We start from the raw sequence: 24183 nt of genomic DNA on the forward strand, positions 1-24183 counted from the left end.
AATCTCCCTGCAGTAAGCGCACTGATCAACATTCAAAGTAGCTTGGGAAAAAGAGGGTGTACCAGGGCGATACATTGCGTGTCTGCCCCGACCACTATTTACATAAGATGAACCATAAACCTGAGCAATCATAACCTTTGTTTTCAGCTCCTTTTTCTTTTTATCCTCTTTGCCCTTAGCTTCTAATTCCTGACGTTCATAATACTGGGCCATAGTCAAAAGAGAGACTGGGCAAGTCGTAGTCCATAAACTTTCGCTGGCCTTTAGGCGACTAGCTATTCCTGGCAACATGTTCGCGACTAATGTATTGACAAACAGATGCCTGCCTGTGTCATCTGTCAATAACTGGCCATGAAAGTCGTGAAATGCCTCCTCAAAACGTGTGATAAAAGTCAGAGACCGATTCATCTACCTTTTGCTTGCAGGATGCTAACACAGCCCGATCTATCTTTTTAGGAGGAATAAGAGTTTTCAATTTAACTAGTATAGCTTTAGGAAGATCTAAAATCTCTTGCTGTGGTTTCTGCGCGGGTTCCCTTTCTGCATCAATCTGTTCTAGCTCCTTCCACTCATTCCCAAAAGTTGTACGATCATTGACTTTACGAATAGATCTCCACATATCAGGGGGTAAAATCAGCCCAAAAAACATATCTATATCAGATAAAGTCATGGTACAAGAACTAATGGCTCCTTCACCTTCTTCATAAAAAGCGTCCGGATTTTTCCGCGGGTCAGGCAAAGCAGCTTTAAGAGCCATGACATCTGCTCTACTCCAAGGAGTGTAAACACAATTATAAATAAAATAACCTTTTGCATCCACAGAATTTTTATTATCATCTGTTCTCGTACCCCTAGGAGGGACATACAAAGGTGTGGCTTCCCGCATGGTTCACTCATGAACTACAACAGTCTGATATGTCTCTGAAGCGTCAGCATGTGGCATGGTGGACTGAAGTGTTTATGCAGCTGCAGCAGCTGCCTTTTTCTCCTCACGCAAATTGAATGCATCAGCTTGCAGTTTAACCACACGTCTAATTAAGTCAGCCACTGAGGGAGGAGAAAAAGACCGTCACGCAATTGCTTAGAATTATTTGCCACATCAACAGGCTCTAACTCTGTGGAATGCTTCCTAAACAGTTCAATTACTTCTATGGCAAACATTTCTGCAAAATATAACTGCTCCCTTTCCTGCCATTGTTGTACATCAGCTAAAAGATTTGAAGCAGAAATACTATCAAAAGCAGCTTTACGAGCAGTAGATCTAAGTATAGCCGCAAGATCAGCGGTTAGCATAGAGTGAGTCTCTCGCAGAGGATCTGATCCTGACTGATACTGATTAACCCTGGGCGTCGTTCACGAAGTAGCTCTACGCGTAGCTACGCGAAGTGCACTTCGCACTACAAGAGCTACGCGTAGCACTACGCAAACTGTGTAGTGTGCTGTTCGCGAGGATTGCACAGTGCCGGATCCTTGTCCGCACTGTGCAATCATTGAAAACGGCATCTTGCACAGTGCGAGCTGTCTTTTACTGCCGCTCAAGTAGATTTTTACTCGAGCGGTAGCTTTCTCAACGCAGACTAGTAGTTTCACATTGCGAGCATTCGCGAGCATATGCGACCACTCGCAATGAGAAACCTGAGCTTCCCCCGGGTTGGGAAGCTCGCCTGGAGGTTTATTTTCCAGGCTTGCGATCAGCAACTTGATGTTGCTGATCACAAACGAGGAAAAAGTCTCGCTGAGATGTTATTTTGCTTGCTCGCGGTCGCCAACTTGACGTTGAGGACAGTGAGCAAGCAAAAAATTACCGCTGCACTATGCTACGTGTGTTTGCACTGTGCTACGTGCAATTCGCGTAGTGCAAAGTAGCGCAAACTTCACAAACTACGTGAGCGTAGCATAGTGCTTTGACCAGCCTTAATCCTGATCCAAAAGAGAAATATCATCATCAGAATCAAGGGACAGGAGCGGAGGGATAAGTATATGGAGGTAGAGAATGATCTAGCAAAATTGAATCATCCTGTGGTTTATTAAGGAGAGGGTAGAGGGGGCACCAGACAGGGTATTGGCTGTTTACCTGTAAACGACGCTCCCTATCCTATCTCTCCTTTATCTCCTTCATTTCTTTATTTTTCAATTCCAACGCTTTTGCATTGATATTTTTGTGTTGTTCCTTATCTCTCAAAGCTTGTTCTCTTCTCACTCGTTCACGCGCTTTCTCCCACGTTCTTTCTCCCACATTCGAACACAGTCAAACATATCTTGTCTACTTTTGCGCTTAGACATACATTGTTCCACATACTGAATTTTTCTAAGATCAAATGACCTGTGTATAGGCCACCGCAACTCAGGATCCTTATTAGTATATTTATTCCATAACGTGCTGTACATTATAGAAGAAATATCATTTTTAATATACATGTCTCTATTAGGTGTCCCCTCGGGGGGAGCCAACCGACTTCATTCAATACTTGCATTGGTACTTTCAAAGAAGCAACACATTCTATGAAGTGTGCTTGAAACAGGCATGCCAAAAGATATTGTAGCATATACAATACTATACAGCAGTGCCCTTTAACCCGATGTGTGCCGTTACATATTATTCAAAAGTTGGAGAAAAGTCCCCTCATTACCTGCCTATATAAATTGCAATTCATATATATCCAATCAATTCCATATATTGGCCAATTTCCATTTCCATATACATAGTGTTGCATCCAACGACCTTACCAAACAAAAGTCTCCAGATTCCAACTGCCAAGTTCTGAATCAACCAAATGGTCTCTGCACGGCGAACACCAGAAGAGATCTGAGTCGAGGACCCACACCACCTGGAGGGTCAGATCAGAAAGAGAAGAAACACGCCGTGGGTGCCAAGACGTGGGTCTCCTAGGGCAGTGATCGTCCGCAGCGAGATTCCAATCCTTCGTTTCGACCACTCCTTCGGGCATCCGAGTCACCTATGAGCCCCATGTTGGGCGCCAATCTGTAGAGGTGGGACTCAGCAAGGCCTACCCCTGTTAGGGGTTCACCCTTCTCTGCACACAAGTCCTCAGACCAGTAAATAGAAGTTGGCACGGAAACTGAAATGTCAAAAGAGTGAGGTGGAACTACATTCACACAACACCCTTTGGTAGAGTATTAAGTAGCACAAGGAGTAAAAGAACCATGGGTCTTTTATACCCACACAGGGGCTCATAAGAAGGCGGTACAATGCACACATAGGAGAGTTACCTACATAAATGGTCATACAGAAATGCACAGTCAACAAAGAAGGAGGGGCTAACAGTTGCTGACTTCAGTAGAAACATCCTGACAGTAACAGACCTAAACAGGTGCATGGGCAGCTACAGGCTTCTCTGCGCATGTGCAGAGTAGCAGAAGTTAAGTATAGCCAGTTCTTTGAGCAAGGCACAAGAGCAAACGACAGAGAAGAAGGAAAGAGCACATGGCGAGCACATGGCAGACAAAATGGCTGCCGGAAACAAGATGGCTTCAGCTAAATGCTAACATCAATCTCTGTCAAATTTCAACACGCGGGGCTGAGTTAACCACCGACTCCTAGTTTGGAGGTCCTCTTTGACTATAACCCCCTCAGGGCTAGCCTACTCCCAGGAGAACTAGATGTGCATAATATCAATTGAGTATATCTGTCCTTAATCCAGCATATTCCCAATTCCTTTGCTACACTGCATACAGCCTGGGAGCGGGACATTGGGGCCTTCGGGGATGAAGATTGGACAGAGGCTAGGGGACCGCCGCGATGCTCAGTCATTGCATCTCGACTACAGCTCATATTGTTGAATTAGCTCCATCGCATATACTTCACACATCACAAACTCTTGGTAATGGGAAGAGTCACCTCCCCTCTTGTCTTCGCTGTGCTTACTCAAAGTGTACCTTCCTACACACTGTGTTAAAATGTTCTGTAATACAAACATACTGGACTCAAATTCTGGTCTGTCTGGGCTGAGTATTGAGAAGCTCCATTCCACAAGATACGAGGTTGCTCCTTCTCCATATTTTGATGGATTTGGAAGATGATCGATACACGACCACCTTCCTCTGACTCAACCTTACTGTAGCTAAAAGGGATATTGCTTGCCACTGGAAGGATGCCGCACCACCCCCAATCGCAAAATGAAAGCAGCACCTAGACTGGTGTCTGAACAGAGAAAAGCCAGCATAGGAAGCTCGTGGATGTCCTAAAAAATATGTAAACATTAGTCAGCAATGGGCTGACTATAGAGGGATCTCCATTGCACAACCCGAGGATCGTAAATCCAGCCTTGATGCAGAAATTCAGAATAATGGTGGACCAAATCACTGACATGACCTCTGGCATTACTTTTGGACTTACCTCCCTATACTTTCAGACGACCTTCGGGCTTTCCAGGGATTATGCAGAAAGCTTTGTTCCTTTTCTTATTTGTTTACCACAATGCGTGGTGTTGCAATGTTTCTTGGTTACGTTTTTACCATTGGTTATGGAGAGTCGAGTAGTCACCCCACCCACTGACCAGTGAACTTTACAAAGCTGGCTCCTCACTCACGACTCATCAGTACACCCTCTGGACTGACCTCCAGAAGAACAGAAGAAAACTTCTCTGGCTGTCTGAGAAGGGACCAAATAATTTAAAAAATCATGCCCAAACCGACTGGGTCTTGGGAGTTTGTTTTTGAAAAACAGAAGATTTGGTGGATAGCACTCAAAATCAATGGCAGTCATCCACCAAACCTTTTGACCTTCAGAGGAACCGGCATGACATCTGTTCCTTGGAAGTAACAAAGTTCACCCCTGGCTGGCAGTGATTTCTAAATTTGGCAGATGGTGGTCCATATGGGTGGACCACGTAATGTCCACCGCCAGCTTGATAGACTAACAACTGGCAAACTATAAATCATACGCTCTGTCTTTAAGTCAGATGAGGGGCATTTTTATTTGCATCCACCAGCATGACTTTGGGTACAATTCTATTTTTGGAAATTGAGTCCTTGATCTATCAACATTGAACTGCAATAACTTGCACTTATCTGTTCTGGGGTCAAAGACATTCTTAAAGACCCTGTCAGACACCATGCAGGGGGCCATGAACAAGCAAAGGCTATTGAGCTTCAGTGGATGTGGCTAGCGCTGCTTGCCTCTGATGTACCGTGGTCAGTCCTATTTTGGCTTCCTAAACTGGGCCAAGTACAATACCTTCAGCACTTAACTTTCAGTGGTAGCAGTATTGAGCATTCACAGGCATCTCAGGGAGACATTGTGGGGATGCTTTAGCTTTGAATTCAACAATAACCCAGCAGTGCAACAACTGATTGTTCAAACCAGTGTTCTACTTTATAAAAATAAAAGTACTTCATTAAACACATAAAACTAAATAACACTCATGCAATCTACTTTAGGGAACTAGTGCTGAGTATTGCCCTTTTGCATGCTATCCATTCTTTCCCTCCACCTTCCCTTAATTAGGTGGGTCTCTGCTGTGGGTAACAGTACCTCAGAAGGCAGGAATCAAGACACAAGTGCAGATTGCATCTTTTAAAAGTAGAAGCACTCAAATAAGTACAATTTCCCTCTTTCAGTTTGTAAAGGCTCACCACATGCAGGTAGTCCTTCTGGCAGAGCCAACAACAGTGGTGTACCAGCAACACAATTATACATACGGAGTATCTAGGAGTCAGGCAAAGAAAGAAAGAAAAGCTCAGTTCATCAAAAACCCTTGACACGACAGAAAAAAGTATTGTAAATGTAATCTTTAGACAGCACCACGTGATTTAGTGTGAAAAAAATGCACGTGGTCAAACAACTGGGAAAGACAGACCCAAGGGTCTGTCTGATCCAATTTCATCTTATCACTACTCACATTTTTGCACTGCTTTTTTCAGTTGTCTCCTCACATTGACTTTCTAATTTGGACCGCCTACCTGGTAGATACAAAGGTTTTTCGGCTCTCACAGTCTTTCCTAAATCCTTATGACTGTGATTTCACTAACTCCTGGGTAAGGAGAACCCACATGATGTAAAAAGTGGCGGTACAGATCGACAACTGATGGGAATATTTTCACCTACCCTTGGGTCTGTCTTTCCCAGTTGATTGATCACGTGCATTTTTTTCACACTAAATCACGTTTACAATACTTTTTTCTGTCGTGTCAAGGGCTTTTGATGAACTGAGCTTTTCTTTCTTTCTTTACCTGACTCCTAGATACTCTGTGTGTATTATTGGTATTAGTAGGGGGCGTGTATCTAGTTGTGAGTCTTTAAACTAGCCCTTGGACCCCTTCTATGTAGTGTGTATTATGGTACAAGCAACACATGCAGTTTATCTCTACCACTTTTGGGAAAGGGCACGGTACTCATGCTGGCACGGCCTCCTTCATTCCTGGGAAGTTTGCGACATAGGATGGCAGCCGACTCCGTTGTTGGAATTTTCTTTCCAAAAATAATGGTAAGTGGATTGCGGTGGCATCATAGGACAAGGAAATATCACAGCTGACTTTTTCCCAATTATGAGCACTTCCAGTGGTGGATTGTCTCAGGCGGGTATAGCCATCTTCAGTATGCAATGGCACGTGGAAAGTAGCAGGTGCTCTTCGATCAAAGCACTGTGGACAGCTGCAAGCACACTTCTATTGGTCACAGCAGTGTGGACAGCCAGAGGCACATTTCTTTGGTTGGAGTGGCATAGGGAGCTCCAAATCCACAGTACTAGCTCAAAATCACAGCTCAGGTCAAATGGATTCCCACCAGCACATAGGCAAGTAGATCTATTTCCTTCAGCCTTCTTCCTCTAGCAGACCCCACCAGCACTAAGGTCTCACTGATTCTGGCTCTAAAGAGACAGATGGCTGCATTTCTCTGTCAGCATACAGGTTGGCTTTTGGACTTTTCAGGTCAGATGGGTATCTTCTTCTAGCAAGGCAAGACTTCAAGTGGTGTCACCTCAACCATGGAAAGCTGGCTGTCAGCCAGACATTAGCTCTGATAGCACAGCTGTCGTCTGACCAAGAAATGGAGTGCTCCACATAGTACTCAGGGGGAACTTGGAACTAGTGCCAGCAGTGGGTCAGTAGCTCCCACTTTTATATAGTAAATGATGGCAGGAGATGTGGATCCACTGCCTGCATTTTCTTACTCATTTTAGGGTGGTTCTCCATTCAAGTACCATTTTCAGGCTGGTCTCTTGACACAGCCTTTGTGTAGAGTGATGTCCCTCACATCAGGGTATTCTGTGCCTTGGAGCTCTCACAACACAGGCACAAAGAAGTGTGAGCTTTCTGCAACTGGCTGTCATCAACCACACTGATCAATGATCAGGGAAAAGACAACAGGTTGGCCTCACCTAAGGGGTCCTTTTTACTTGAAAAATAGACTGCAGTCTCAACCGTCACCACCATAATCTGCTAAATTGTTGTAAGAGGAATGGAAAAACACTGTTTTTTTACTATAATCTTATAGGTAAAATCTTATGTACTAATGCAGCCCCTCGACCATTCTTTATGTCATGATCAGAGCCCTGTACACGTAGGAGCACTGCTATGCATTCGAAATCGCTGTATAGTTTTACATTCTTCTCCTCACTCATAAGGCATTTTTCATCCAATGTAGGGACGGTATTTCATCAGCATCTGTTTCCATCAAGCCATTTTTTGAAAATGACAGGTCATCAGACGACATATTTTTTAGACTCGGACATAATTTTAGATGTAGGGCTTACATGCACAAGTCATAACCAGGAGAATCGCTTCATTTTATTGTAAATTACTATTGTGCATGTTTAATTATGAATTGCCCATCTGGACACATCTGCCCGGTATTGCAGGCTAGTTGGTATAAGGTCTAAGTGGTATACATATGATATTATGGACGAGGCAAGTCGGAAATAAGGAATAACCTTTTAATCTTTTAATTTGTTGTGGGTAACTTGTGCAGCACGATAGGTTTTGATTTTTTTTATTGTATGTGTTTTCCATGATATGGCTTACATTTGTAAAGATGAAGTAATGAACCTGTTGGTTGACTTAAATGGTGATGCTAAAAAAAGGGGGCAGCTCCTCTCAGCAAAAGACCTAATGAAATATTTGAGTATTCATGTCTATCTCAAAAACACCATTTCCCAAACAGAAGATCTAAGCTCCAAAATACTTTCATGAAAGCCCCTGGAACCCAAATTCAACCAGAAAGAACATTCCATGTAATATCACAGGAGCTGCCATGTCAGGCTGGATCTTGTAATGACATAACCACCTTCACAGTTCAGAAATAAGAAAAGGGCTAGACCTGCTGCAACTCTTGTAAGGAAAGCACTGACACCCAACCGTGGATTACATACACATGTGCACTTGAATGTAACTAATTCCTGGCCATCACCACAAGCCTCTCGCTTTCAACCTAAATGCAGGGGACTTGTTGGGTCTGCTATGACTACTATGCTTGTTGCCTCTAAATACCATTCTCCTGACAACGGTATTCTTTATCTCTTGTTTTGAGTTGCATATGTTTTTCTTTGTCAACACAATCACCACTTACAGGATTAAGCCTTGAATTTATCTAAGCTACCAAATGGAGAGTCAAGTGAACCTTAGAAAGCCTAAACTCATCTCTCTTTCTAAATAGTTTAGTTTCGGGGTTGTGGAATCCCAGGTTTAGTGCTTTAAACATTTAGCCTCAGCTTCACATCTATTCAGTGTTAAAATGTACTTTGCCTTTAGTATTTTTTCCCTCTGGTGCCACCATAGCTATATCTAGAAATATTATATGTTTCACATTCTTTAGTGTTGTATTTGTTCTACGCTGGAAGTTGCTTTTAGGCAGAGAAGGAGCAGGATCTCTGATAGCTTTTTTCCAGGGCTGGATAAACTATTTTTCTAATTACCTTCACCCGTACAGACTACGTAAGATCTCACCACTAATATGAGATCTGAGCTTACATTGATAAGCTCAGAGGTACCCTACATATCAAATAAACACAGCCAATATAACTGCTGGGGGTGGTGATTTCTGTATGGAGGGCAGAAAGGACAGTGAATAGTTTCTCAGAAGTGGCATGGAGCAATTGAGCTCAAACCCATTTTGATCGGTTCTATGTTGTGTGTGCCTCAGCAATTCCGAAAATGCAGGATTGTGGAGGTTTGCATGATGCATGATGCAACCTTAATACAATGTGTAAAGGCAATGACAAATGCAAACCTGCCTGTCAATGCCAACAACTTTCACTGAATGTGGACTATTTATTAAAGAACAGAACATCTATTTCCCAAAAAATGGGAGACCAGTGTCTCTGTCTTGGACATCCTTTCAAATCATATAAAAATTGAGCTACAGTGCAAATTCTTATGGCCATCCTCTGTACAGTTATGTGAGGGACATCACACTACACTAAAAAGGCAGCAAACCACAATATAGTCCCCAAACACCAAGAAGCCAAAAGTATATGTATTCTTCCCATCAGGGGCGTAACGCAATCCCCTGCAGCTCCTGCCGCGAGGCGAGGGCCCAACCCTCCAGAGGCCCTCAGCCGTTCAAAAGGGCCTCATTCAGCCCAAGACCGATGTTTATCTCTGAGATATGGAAAACTCAGAGGCCTGTCATCAAATTCTTCAAGGGGACCCCATCATTTTGTAGGTGATCTGTTAATTTCTACACATGATTCCATATCAGAATGTTGAATCACGTATGATGGGGTATCTGACTGCACAACTTGCACAGTTTATTTATACAACATCACAGTGGTCACTCTTCTAGTCACAGACAGAGCAGAGAGAACTCAAAGCATTAGGGAAAGTCATTTTTCCAGACCACGACAGACAGTATCTTGAGGGGAAACGTGGGTGTGTTTTATGGTTAAATCATGGCAAAATGAACAACAGTTCTCGTATATAGATGTACTACCCAATCGTTGGCTTAGAAATAAACTACTAAGGTTAAGGTTTGAAATCAATCCCCGCTATGCCAAAGATGGGATAAAAGAAGCTATGATTGACTCCAAAGGGAAGTACACCTATAATTTAGGTACAAAATGAGATACTTTGCACAAATTATTAGATTGTTTAAAGGTCCTTGATGCACGGAAAATGTTTTTACACCCAATTTTCTTAAAATATGGTATTGAAAATCGTCACAAGCTGTAGATCTGGTATTGAAATGCGCTTTTTGGATATTGCATGTGCTATTGGGAGGTTTATGCTCAAAGTTTAAATTTTTTTTAAATCTTACAGAATTGTAGTTTTTAGATAGCTTTACGATGAAATGTATACTACATAGAAAGGCGGAGTTAATAATGCATCTTTAATTTTATGGGATTTTATGTAAGGTTTTTCTTTTTTTACAACTTATATAAAGGATTTTATTTATTGATGCTTTTATGTGTTCAAGGACAAATTGGTCTAAATAAACATTATTTTTTTGATTTGATTGATTGATCGAGCTGTGCTTATGCATCTTTAGGTATTTATGTTATTATTTATAAGCAGATGTAAATAGTCCAGCCCTGATTCACTGGGCGAGTGAGCACTTTCACGCAAAAGAATTACATAGAGTGAACATAATATGTTAGTGAAACAAGTAACATGCATTGTTGGCCCTCTGTCTCTCCAATGTCTTCTTTGGAGCTTGCAGAGTTTCAGCGTTCAACGTTAAGAATGCAGGGGCATATTACCAACAACTAGCAATAATTTTTGTCTCTAACTTGTTTAGAGACAAAAATTATCGCCGCACATCGGCGATTTGTATCGCAGATAAACCTTGCTATTAGCAAGGTTTATCGCAAATGCGATAAAAAACGGCCGCAATGCATGAATATCGCTGAAAAGTCAGCGATATTCATGCATTATCGAGCAAATGCTCTTAGTCAAGTTATCCACCTCCCATTGGATAACATGGCTAAGAACTGCTCAGGGCAGGTGTTAGCTTTTGGAGATATTCGCGCTTAGCGCGAATATCTCCAAAAGTTGGTAATAGGAGATAGCGATGTTAGGGACTGTTTCCAGTCGCTAACATCTTGGCACGCCCACTTTGCATGTCATTAGTGATAAATATCACTGACATGCAAAGCGGGGCCCAAGATGGTCGCTATCTCCTATTAGCTGTCACTAACTGGTGTTAGCGACAGCTTGGTAATAGGGAGATAATTTTATCTCCACTTTCTTAGCTTTTAAAGCCAAAAAAGCGGAGATAAACCCCCTTGATAATATGCCCCGCAGTTACTTCCCATCCTATGCAGGTATGCACACTTTTTAAAAAAATCGAGCCCATGATCTGTAACAATAAATCACAAAATCACAGGTGCTCATATCATTGACCCTCTGACTCAAAACTCGCGCCTCAGGTAAACGTGACTTACAAAGCTGCAAATTTCAAATGGGGACAGCTGAGAAAGGCCCTTTTGTGCTTTGCTGATGTTTTGTTTCTCTGGTCCAGCCATTAGGGCTTCAAGTACTTTCCACAGACAAGATCACATGACCATGTCTAACATTATCTCATTTGTGTGAAAGCAGAGTACAGTAAAGAAACTGATAGGGGTGCAAGGGCCTTGATTGGCTGGCATGCTCTCTTGTTGCTACATATTTTAAATGGATGGATGTTGACCGTGCCAGGAGGCAGAAACCGATCACAGTTCAAAAGATCATTAGCGCCTCTGGGACCTGAAATGGAATGTTAAGAGGCCATCTTGTGCAGCAGGATGACATCAAGACTAGAAAAATATCCTGGTGAGTGGTTTGTTGGTGGTGTGAAATTACCGTCTGAAGAACCCAACCTGTCGTGATCTCATTCCTTGTCAAATTTATTGCACACCATCTCCTCTAGGTGTCACATATCGCATATAAACACCAACTATAATAAAAAATCACAAAATAATGCTGTATAGATCACTAGATATAACCATGTATTTTTTTTTAATCGTGCAAGTCTCTCTTTTCGTGGCTGCACACAATTCCACAAAGCGGTTAGCCTAGCATTTTGAGAGGAAGTGCTTAAGTCGCGGAAATGTAACTAGTGTAGGAAAAACAGGCAGGGACAGCCTTGCCCAGGATCACAGCAGGGAGGTGGAGAGGGAAATCTCCCCTGGCTCTGTGTTAATTTGAAAGAGAACTTATTTTTTCACATTTTGGGCTGAGCAAATGCTGCTCCAATTGTAATTTCAAAGTGGGAAGTTCTGGAGCATCACAATAGTGCAAGGATGTGTTACCACGGGGGGGGGCGGTCGGTTTATGCTCTTTTCGGGGTCCTCCTGACAATTGATGAATTATACATAAGATTCTATAAGTAGAACAGCAGCAGGAGGAGCGTGAGGTAGAATATGAACTTAGAGCAGCTGATACCGCTCTTACAGAGCCTCCCCCAAGTGGACTGAGCCTGCTTACCATGCTGATAAAGGAAGTAGTATTTGAGATTGCCCGGGTACCATGACACTCGGGGGCATATTTACAAGGGCATTGCTTCACAGGAGCATCAGTTTATCTGACGATGTGGTGGGGCAATGCCCTGCTCCATATTTACAAGGCAGCGCTATGCCAGTTTGCTTGGCTTAACACTGCCTTGTAAATATGGCCCTCCTCACTGCAGTTTTCTGCTGCAAAGGGCGTGCAATGGGTGTTTCTGTGGGCGTTCCCATGCAACACCCAGTGCTTTATAACACTTGCCCAGATTTACAAGGACTGTAAATCTGAGGCAGTGCCAAAAACGAACGCCCTTTGAAAAGGAGGCGCTAGAGTGGCGCAACAAGGAAAAATACTTTTATTTCTCCTCGTTTTTTGCTCCTTCTGTGTGTGCTGCATTCTACAGCACATAAAGAAGGAGCAAAATGCCATTAATGATTGTTTTTGTGCAGGAAGGTGTCCCTTACTGCACAAACACAATCATCCCTGCATTGCAGGCACCGGTATTCCATGGTGCAAGGATGCCTGCACTAGTGCTACGCAGCTTTTTTAGTGCTGGTGCAGGGGAAAACACAGGGGTGCGCCATATTTTTGTAAATACAGCACATCCCTGCATTTTTTTAAATGATGCAGCGTGGTGCAGATAAATTGCTTCCAGTGCAGAGCTGCAGCATTTAGTTGTAAATATTCCCCTCTGATTCTTGCAGAACTTCACCATTGTTTTAAATGTGGTTGATATTGACATTAAAAAGCACTATCCTAGCATGTACCCCTCAGAGACTTTCAACCAATGTGTAGCGTTTTTTGGCTACATAGAAGGTGGGGGTTTTGTTGACAAGGAGAACCACAATCCAAGCAAGGGGTTTTCAATTTTTTTGCAACTATTACAAAGATGGATGTAAAACTTTGTAAACATTTCCGCTTTGCCACATCTGCTTAAGCCCTGTGACTTTTGCTCCAATTTATTTTGCATATATTCACTAATAAAATGGTTCTGCATACGGTATACTTTTCAGAAACTAGTCAGTGCTTTCTCCTGCACTGTGTAGAGATAAGCTCAGGAAAAACTAAACCTGCAGAGAAATAATCAGCATATATTGTCTAGCTTGGTTAATTTGCCTAAAGTGAAAACAATTGTGATTCTCCTATTAACATGACCAGAGAATCTGGATTTCATTAAAGACACGGAGGCTATGCAGTGAAAAGTATATTACAGTGTGGAGAAAAATGTACAAGGGCAAAGAGGAAGCGAAACCGGGAACTTTGCAATCTTTGATAGTGGCACAAATCGAGAAATTTGCAAACGTTTGGTGCTCTAAAAAATCTTTGGTAGCCCCTAGTTCAGGCATTCATATCACTGAAGAAAATTAGATTTGCCTCCTATGCTTGAAGTAAAGGTGTAGGTTGTTAGAGCTTATTTGGATAAAGCTTACGCTGAGAGGAACAGCAACTTAATATATGGGATGAAGTGCCCGGGACAACAAAATGTAAGAATATTGCAAGACATTTTGACCACAGAGAGGAAGGACACCTTTATAGAGAGACTTCAAATATCGCTTTAATTAAGAATGTAGGATATTTGCTAATATCTAAGGAGACAGTCACTGGGTATCCCACCCTAAAAGTAGTAAACGACATAGTTACAGAAATGTGGATGTAATTATTAAAAGGATACCTAGCCCTCACTCCCGAAATAGTGTGATTCTTCATCATTAGGACTTCCTGTCAGGCGAAGTCAGGGTATGCCTCAGTGTAGTTGCTAGTAATGAGAGACCAATCAGAGGCCAAGCTCACTCCTCCTGTGAATATTCCCTACTGATCAAAAACTGCCCCTTCAGTCTCTGTGTAAGCGGCATTCATTAGCCCCACTCTTCAGTCTCATCCTATAATAAACGCAAGTCTAAAATTATGGAAAGATTGGTTAGTAACCTTTATTAGGGACCGGCCCTCTTTCACAGAGTTAAACCCAGTCTAACATGGATTGTAAGCCCTTAGTGTCAGTGAGTGGGGACATGCTTCAAGGCTCTACTTTGTCCTACTTCACCATGCTCACTCAACAGGATGTCATCTAGGGGTTTATGTATGTCAATGCTGCCTGTAGACGATAATATTCCATATGTGGCATAAAAGATATCTCCTGATACCACTCCCTGGTGTTGCAAACGTAGACCTTTTCTGATACACCAGTGTAAACAAAATTGTAATTAGGGCTACCAGTTTAATGGTATTTATTTTTTTGACATTTCCGTCTGTATGTATACGTATGTATTTTTCGCTAATTTTATCTGTATTTATCCATATTTATTTTCGGTTTAGTGGAGAAATGAAGCCGAAATTAGTATCTTTTCATATTTATTTAACAAATAAATATGCACTCATGCTTGAATGCCTGGCAGCTTTCAATGCTATGAACATCCGCAGAAGATAAATAAATTAACTTATATAAAAATATGCACATTTCAGTATCAACCTTGTGCATATCTACTGCTCTTAAACCCTCTTTGCTAATGATCCTTTCTTTTTTTAACTCCCTTACCTATTAATCCATACAGCTATTGGCCTGGCAGTCATGGCAAATAGTATTTAGAATTACTTAAAAAGCAACCCAATTTCCCTTTTTATCCACATTTAAAAATAAATACAGACAAGAACACAAATATTTTTTGTCTGTATTTATCTGTAAAAATCAATAAAGGCGGAAAACAGGGAGCCTTACTTGTATTACTCCTGCTCGTAATGGGTGAACTTTGTAGGAACCGAGTATATTTTATCCGAAAGCTCCCAATGGTCTCCTTCTATATGTGCCCAGTCGGACCCCACCTCAGGTAGAGAGAGCGGAACTGGATTGATTGTGTGGTCATTAATCTTATTAGAAGGCTATACTGCTTTTCTCCTGAAATAATCCCCACTCTCGCTCTCTATGTTTAATGAACGATTTTCATTCCTTTATAATATATAATCACATGATCACTCTTACTTCGAACCACTACTTTCTGAAAGTTTCAGCAAAAACAAATCTCAAGAAGGCACATCTTAAAATGTCACTTCCAAAATGGACTATAATTTAAAATGTGTTTTATCATGCAGAAATCCTGCTTTCGTTTAATGAAATCCAGCAGTGCAAATATATCAATACACTGCAGTAAATTTCTATCTATTCACCAAGAGTTGTTAATTTTTGGGGGAGAATGATTCAGAGGAGAGGCGGCTGACACTGACAAGCAAGCTATCCATTTCAATGTTTAAACAGTTGTAATTCTGCTCCATGGCCGGCCTTTCAGGCTGCCAGCTGGCTTCGGCTGCAGGCATTGTGATGTCATAGCTGTAATAACTTATTTTAGTAGAGTAGCACTGTTATTTTCGTATTGCAGGTTACTAGGGATGTAAGAGCCAAAGTGTAAGAGACAACCTTTTATACATTTATTGGATGATTCCATGTATGCATCATTAATGTCACTATTGTACGGTGTGTGTTAAAAATCTGATACCCGTGGGCAGGTGTTTGGTGGTACCTGGGTTACGTGGCAAGAACATTGATCCTACCCCCTGGGTCCTATGGGGGAGTTAGGCGAGCTGATTTGATTTATTTGTGGATGGCTAATAGAATACATCTGCCTCCAGGGCTTTTTGTGCTGGGCCTCCCCCCTTGTAACAAGTGCAGCTGAGTGTGTCTCAGATGGGTTTTCAGAGATTCTAAGAGGAGAGAAGTAAGGCTCAGTTGATGCAAGGCATGCCAACCTGCAAGAAGAGAGAATAACACCTGGCCTTCAAACAATGCATATTTGTATGCATGTATTTTCTTTTTTTTTTGCAGTTTTATATAGTGCCACGTCGACCCAAAGGTATCAGAGTACTTTACATGAGCACCAGTTGTATTACAAATGGACACATTCATTTCTAGGCACAGGGAGATTAAGTGATTTGCCCAGAATCACAAGATGTTTGAGCTTCATGCCAGACTCGATCTTGGTTCCCCAGAATCAAAGTTGGCCGCTTTGGCATTTAATTTACAAAAGGGGGTGGTGATGAACAGAGTGTCTGAATTGAGCAGACCACTCTTACCCAGTCCAAAGATCAGGGCTTGATCCATCACCGTTATTTATCTCACTGCCCCATCCCAGCTCAGAACCTGGCTATATGCAAATCAGTCTGTTCCTGGCCCAGTGCATCATGGGAACAGGGCAGAGTAAACTACCAAGCCAATTCTTTACCAGAAAGGAGACAAGCTACCGGGGACCGGTTTCTGGCATTTCAGCCGTCTTCGGCCCGGCTTGCTTGAATCCTGATGGAGCAGTGAGAAAGGGACTCATGTCTGAGTATACCCTGCCACACCTATAGTGGCCAAAATCGATTTACAAAAGGGGGTGGTGATGAACAGAGTGTCTGAATTGAGCAGACCACTCTTACCCAGTCCAAAGATCAGGGCTTGATCCATCACCGTTATTTATCTCACTGCCCCATCCCAGCTCAGAACCTGGCTATATGCAAATCAGTCTGGCCCTGGCCCAGTGCATCATGGGAACAGGGCAGACTAAACTACCAAGCCAATTCTTTACCAGAAAGGAGATAAGCTACCGGGGCTCGTCATGAGCATGGAAAAGGCTAAATGCACTGTGCAGATATTCAGAATATATCAGCATTGGGATAGCCAAAATGAAGCAAATTATTTGGTCATTCTGGAGCATGGCGGAAACAAATATTTTCAAACAATTAAAACAAAATAATACACTAGGTCAGTGATACTCAAAGTACAGCCCTTGGGCTGCTTGCAGCCCTCTTGACCTTTAAAGGCAGCCCTCTTAGTGAACAGAGGCAACAGATGCTTGCCCGTTTATTTCACATGTTTTTGAACCTCGTTAAACAATCTCTGACCCGCCCAGACCCCCTAGCACCACCATGCTGGCATCAGTGCAGCCCTTGATCACACCACAAACCTTACTTTGTGGCCCCTGGGCAAATGTTTATGAGTGCCCATGCACTAGGTGATGACATTTCTGTACATTATTCTTTGTGCCCTGTATACTTTTATCAGTAAAACAGTATGTCTGTGCAAATGTAATGGTCATTTCAATTGAAGATGTGTTGTCGGTAATGGCAATACCTTACCATACCATGCATACTCCGCTTTACCAAACTGCACTCAACTCTGCACCACTCCACAGTATATGACTTCACGCCACGCCACACTGTGTAACTTCACTGCACTCTGCACCACTCCACTCTACACCTCTCTACTGTACAACACTCTACGTAATGCAATGCATTCTATCCCACACTAATCTACTGTGCACCACTGCACTTACCTCCACTGAATTCTACTCCATTCCACTCTCCACCACTCCACTCTGTGCCACTCTTCTCTGCAATAATGCACTCTATTCCAATGTAAGCTAGGACAATGCAATCTACTCTGTACCACTCAACTCCACATCAGTGCGCCCCATGCCAGTCAACTTTATGAAACTCTAATCTACTCTGAACCACTGCACTCAATTCCACTCTACTCTACACCACTGTACTCTACCATGCACCACTCCACTCAACTCTAAAACAATCTACTCTATGCCATTGCGCTCTTCATCATTGCACTCTGCACCACTTCATTCTACTCTGTGCCACTATAGTCTATTCTAAAACCCTCTACGCCACTGAACTCTAACCTACTTGTGCTCTACGCCATTGCACTCTACCCCACTGCTCTCTACGCCACTCTACTCTATGCCACTGCACTTTACTCCGCCCCACTCTACTTTATGCCACGCTACGCAATGCACTATATGGCACTACACTCTTCTCCACTCTTCTCTGCATTACTCTACTCTAAGCAACTGCACTCTAGCCTGCACCACTACACTCTACTCTGCACCACTTTACTCTACGCCACTTCAATCTCTGCCTTTCTACTCTACATGACTGTACTCTAAGCCACGGACCTATATGCCTCCCTACTCTGTACCACTGCACTGTACTTTATGCCACTACATACTACATCACTCCACTCTACGCCACTGCACTCTATGACAATTCACTCTAAGCCCATCTAATCTACTCTGCACCACTGCACTCTAAGACACTCTACTCAATTCCACTGCACTCTACTCCCCTCTATTCCACTGTGCAATTTCACTCTATGTCACGCTACCCTACACCTCTTCAATCTACCCTGCACCACTTCACTCCACTCTACACCACTATAGTCTATGTTGCTGCACTCTACGCCACTACACTCTATGACAATGCACTCTATACCACTTTAAAGAAAACCAATGCACTCTATGCCATACTATTCTGTGCCACTGCCCTGTACACCAAAATGCACTACTCTGCAATACTCTAAACCACAACACTCTAGTCAGCACCACTCAAATGTACACCACTCTTCTGTACTCTACATCAATGCACTCTATGCCACTACACTCAACATCACTCCACTCTGTGCCACTGCACTCTATGCTATCCTACACATCCGCACTCTACTCTGCACTACTCCACTCTATGCCGCTTCGCCCTACTCTGAAACAATCTACTCTACATCACCGCACTCTCTCACACTGCACTCTATGCCACTCTACTCCACTCTGTACCACTCCACACCACTGTACTCTATACCCCTGCATTCTATGCTGCTCCACTCTACACCATTGTGCTCTGCGTCAGTGCACTTTACATGACTCAGCTCTGCACCACTTTACTCTGCACCACTGCACTCTACACCACTCTACTCTGAACCACTGTATTCTGCACCACTCTACTCTATGCCGATGCAGTCTATGCCACTGTAGTGCAGCCGCGGCCGCTGCAGGGAAAAGCCATGGGTCGGAGGGGCCGGCTGGGGGGTATTAAGAGAGACGACCATGAGGGAGAATGAATTATATATTTAATTTTCTCTTATGTTCTTCTCTCGAAATCCCCCCCAGCTGCCCCCCGCCCCACCGCTCTTACCTGCCATGGCAGCTGTTCTCTACGACACTGCACTATTACGACCTACTACTCTGAAAGACTGCCCTTGCCGTCACTGAAATCAATGCCACTCTATTCAGCACCACTGCACTCTATGCCACTGCACTCCATGCCACTGCTCGCTAATCTGCACCACTCAACTCTGTGCCACTCTACTAACCTGTATGCCAATGCACTCTATGCCACTCAACTCGACATCACTCCACTCTACACCACTCAAATCTATCCTGCACCACTGCATTTCATGTCACTGCACTCTATACCACTCTACTTTATGCCACTGCATTGTACGCTACTCTACTCTATATATCTTCACCCTACCCTGCACCTTTCCACTCTATGGCACTTCATCCAACTTTGAAACAATCTACTCTATGCCACTAAACTCTACAGCACTGCCCTCTATCCCACGGCAATCTACTCTGCACCACTCTACTCTATGACCCTCTACTCTGCGTCACTGCAGTCTATACCACTTTACTCAACATCAGTACACTCTATGCCGCTGCACTCTACTCCAGTCTACTCTGCATTACTGTACTTTACACCAATTCACTCTAGACCACTCTACTCCACTCTTTGACATTCTGCTCTACTACATTCTACTCTATGAGTCTTGACTCCATTAAACTCTACTCCACTATTTGCCACTCCACTCTACAATAGTCTACTCCACTCTATGCCACTCCACAACACTGCTCCACTCTGCGACGCTCTATGCAACTCCCTCTATACAACTGCATGCCACTTTACTCCACTTTATTCTATGAAACACTAGTCCACTCTGCTCCACTTCACTACTCCACTCTATGACACTTTATGCCACTCCACTTCACACCACTCTACACCACTCCACTCTACAATACTCTACTCCACTCTTTGCCATTCCACTCTCATATACTACTCCACTCCAAAAGACTCTACCCCTCTCTATTCCACTCTACTCTACATCACTCCACTCTGTTCTACTCCACTTCATTCTACGACCCTCAACTGGACCTTGCCACTCTAGTCCACTCTATGTCACTCAACTCTACACCCTTCCACTCTAGGACATTCTACTCCCTCCACAACACTCCACAACGCTCTACACCACTCCACTCTATGCCACTCTATGACACTCAACACCACTCAATACTACTCTACATCACTCCACTACTCTCTACGCCACTCCATAACACTGCACTCTACTCCACTTTATGACACTCCACGTCACCATCCTTTAGCCCACTAGCCTTTAGCCATGCTGAACAGCAGCCCCGGTAGTGTAAAACATGGTTTAAATATCTTGGCAAAGCCAATAGTTCTTGCATAGGCGAGAACTATTGGTTTTGCCAGTGCTTGTTTATTTTAGTGAATATACAGCACAGGCCACCACCTCACTCTTAAAAGTGTTCCAGCTCCAGACTCCAGTGCAGGTCACCATCTGCCACATATATGCAGAGATTAATATTTTGGCCACAGTCCAATAATGAAAGGTGTGATCAAGGTTATGACATTTACAAACAATTGCAGGTATTGCATTAAAAAAATCGCCCCTACCTCATGTCCATTAAAGCTAGATGGACCGCAAAAGTTGGTTGTTTCAGAAATTGGTCATAATTCTAGAAAGTTTGGGAAGCACTGCTATAAGGCACTAACATATCTATATTGCAACGGATCACTATTCAATATAAAAATATAATGTGCACATGTGAATGCAAGATGCCCAGAGGAGGGGGGAAGAGAAGTCCTGGTTAAAAGAGGTTTCCTGGAACTAAGAAGGATAGGAGGCAATAACTGGAATGGCGTCAAAGTTTGGGTTCTCTTACAGGGTGTTCAGAAAGATGAGTTACCTTGCTTACTGTTACTGTTACTGTCACTGTTACTGTTGTTTGAAGAGGGAAATGTTTAGTTCCTTCCAGAAGTGAGCAGGGATAGGGATGGCAAGATGTGGAGTTTCACACCCTGTGCGCAAAGCAGAAGGCATTTCTTCCGTACTTCCTTGCATTTTCTTATTTCTAGCCTGGCTTGATACTGCCACACATTTTGCAAGTTTCAAGGCATGTCTTGATTTAGGCTGCTAGGTAAGTTCAAATGTTGGTGTTGACAGTGTTGATTTGTAGATGATGCAGCAGATTTTGAATGTAATGCATGCTCGCAGTGGCAGCCAGTTGAGTGCCTCTGAGTGTTGGAATCATTCCATAAATGGAAGCATATGTTGAGACAGACTGCTGAGCATATTTATTAAAGAGAGCAGTGCTGCATGTCACATTGGCCACTTGAATGCTCTAGGACACTTTTTAATAGAGTTAGGTAAGTTTCAGTCTTGCCAGCCAACAGGTATTTGATATACCTGAACTGAGATAGGATAAAAACAGTGCTTGGACAGCTATTCTGAAGTCAACTACTGGAAGGAAGCACAACAGATGTAATCCTAGTATCATTAACAAAAGGAACAAAGCAACATTTGTACATTTCACCTAAACAGTTTAATAGAAACTTGCTGGATGAAGGGCATTTATCATTTCATAGAAAGTAACTCATAAAATATCTTATATTTTGAAATTGTCATACAGCTTTATTATATGATAACTTGAAATCATTACAAATGCATTTGAAAAAATAAAATGCAACAATATAAAACTCAGATCCAGGGGTACGGGTGAAAACTGGCGAGATAAGGGAATACAATAATGCATATGTTATATGAATTTAAAAGTAAACATTGTCAAATGTAATTTAAATCTCAGACAGGCCTAAAAATCAAATATTCAATTCAATTCAAGGTAACTTTATTTCGGCTATCAAAAGCTATAAAAGTATGTGCAAAATACAGCATGGATCAAATTAAAATAGCAAAATACATATCAATACATAAAGCAAATATAAAAACAAATTATCACATATGTAAAGAGAGGGCCCTCCTGCAAACCAGCCACGTGGCACTCAAATATTTAGTTACAGCACAACCATATACTGGCTGGCAATCAGATCTAAGAATAATGAGGGCAATGTTGTGGCTTCTTGTGCCTAACTCTTTACATAGAGGCAGAAGCCATGTGTAACATGCATGGGCATACGCAGGGCAAGCCAAAAAGGACACGGGGAAAAGATTCCTTTGGAGAGTTACACACAGGACAAAGCAGGGATTCAGAGTGAACACACTTTGAGGTAATCGATTTTAACTGTAAGTGCCCACTCTAAATTGAAAGTTCAACTTCCTGTCCATTGGCTCAGTGATAGTATCTCAAAACTGCCCATAAACATAAAATGGTTTAAGATCAAGAAATTCACCAGTCAGAGTAGCACTAGCAACTTTGTGGGCTACACCAGACAATGTTTTTGACCAATAGATCTTTTTCAGCGATTCTGTAAATATGCATAGCCATTAAGTGCAAAGTGCCCTGATGTTCAGATTGATCATTAATCAAAATTGGGGGGGCCGTACAATGAAGTGTCACGTGCCAAGCCTAGGTGATTTAAAAACCTGCGATATTTACAAGGTACATGTAGTCACATTTTAAAATCTGTACACTAAGGTAGCCATATTCAAAAAGCTGCTTATTAAAATGCCACCTGCTTGTGCAGAAATGCTCTGTAAACATGCATAGCAGTAACGTGTGAGGTGCTCGGATGTAAAAACAAATTTTACATTACAAAACTAGATTGTCAAGCCATATCCATCGAGATCATTCTCAGGATAGCGCCAACATTTTCAAATGTCCATCCCCATCAGTAGGCGAGCATTGCGTAAGATCCTTCCGGCTTCAGTATTTGCCAGTCCATGCTAGTGCCATTGGGACATTTAAAAACGGGCTTGTGCATTTTTATCACTAATCTGAAAAACTCTACACTACTGCACGCTATGCTATTCTACACCATTGTGCTCTGCGTCAGTACACTTTACACGACTCAGCTCTGCACCACTTTACTCTGCACCACTGCTCTCTACACCACTCTACTCTGAACCACTGTATTCTGCACCACTCTACTCAATGCCGATGCACTCTATGCCACTGTAGTCCAGCCGTGGCAGCTGCAGGGAAAAGCCATGGGGCGGAGGGGCCGGCTGGGGGGTATTAAGAGAGACGACCATGAGGGAGAATTAATTATATATTTAATTTTCTCTTGTGTTCTTCTCTCGAAATCCCCCCCAGCCGCCCCCCCGCCCCACCGCTCTTACCTGCCATGGCAGCTGTACTCTACGACACTGCACTATACGACCCACTACTCTGAAAGACTGCCCTTGCCGTCACTGAAATCAATGCCACTCTATTCAGCACCACTGCACTCTATGCCACTGCACTCTATGTCACTGCTCGCTAATCTGCACCACTCAACTCTGTGCCACTCTTCTGACCTGTACGCCAATGCACTCTATGCCACTCAACTCGACATCACTCCACTCTACACCACTCAAATCTATCCTGCACCACTGCATTTCATGTCCCTGCACTCTATACCACTCTACTTTATGCCACTGCATTGTATGCTACTCTACTCTATATATCGTCACCCTACCCTGCACCTTTCCACTCTATGGCACTTCATCCTACTTTGAAACAATCTACTCTATGCCACTGAACTCTACAGCACTGCCCTCTATCCCACGGCAATCTACTCTGCACCACTCTACTCTATGACCCTCTACTCTTCGCGCTGCAGTCTATACCAATTTACTCAACATCAGTACACTCTAGGCCGCTGCACTCTACTCCAGTCTACTCTGCACCACTGTACTTTACACCACTTCACTCTAGACCACTCTACTCCACTCTTTGACATTCTGCTCTACTACATTCTACTCTATGAGTCTTGACTCCATCAAACTCTACTCCACTATTTGACACTCCACTCTACAATAGT

The sequence above is a fragment of the Lissotriton vulgaris genome, chromosome 11 (assembly GCF_964263255.1).
Source record: "Lissotriton vulgaris chromosome 11, aLisVul1.2, whole genome shotgun sequence".
In the NCBI taxonomy this organism is placed as follows: domain Eukaryota; kingdom Metazoa; phylum Chordata; class Amphibia; order Caudata; family Salamandridae; genus Lissotriton; species Lissotriton vulgaris.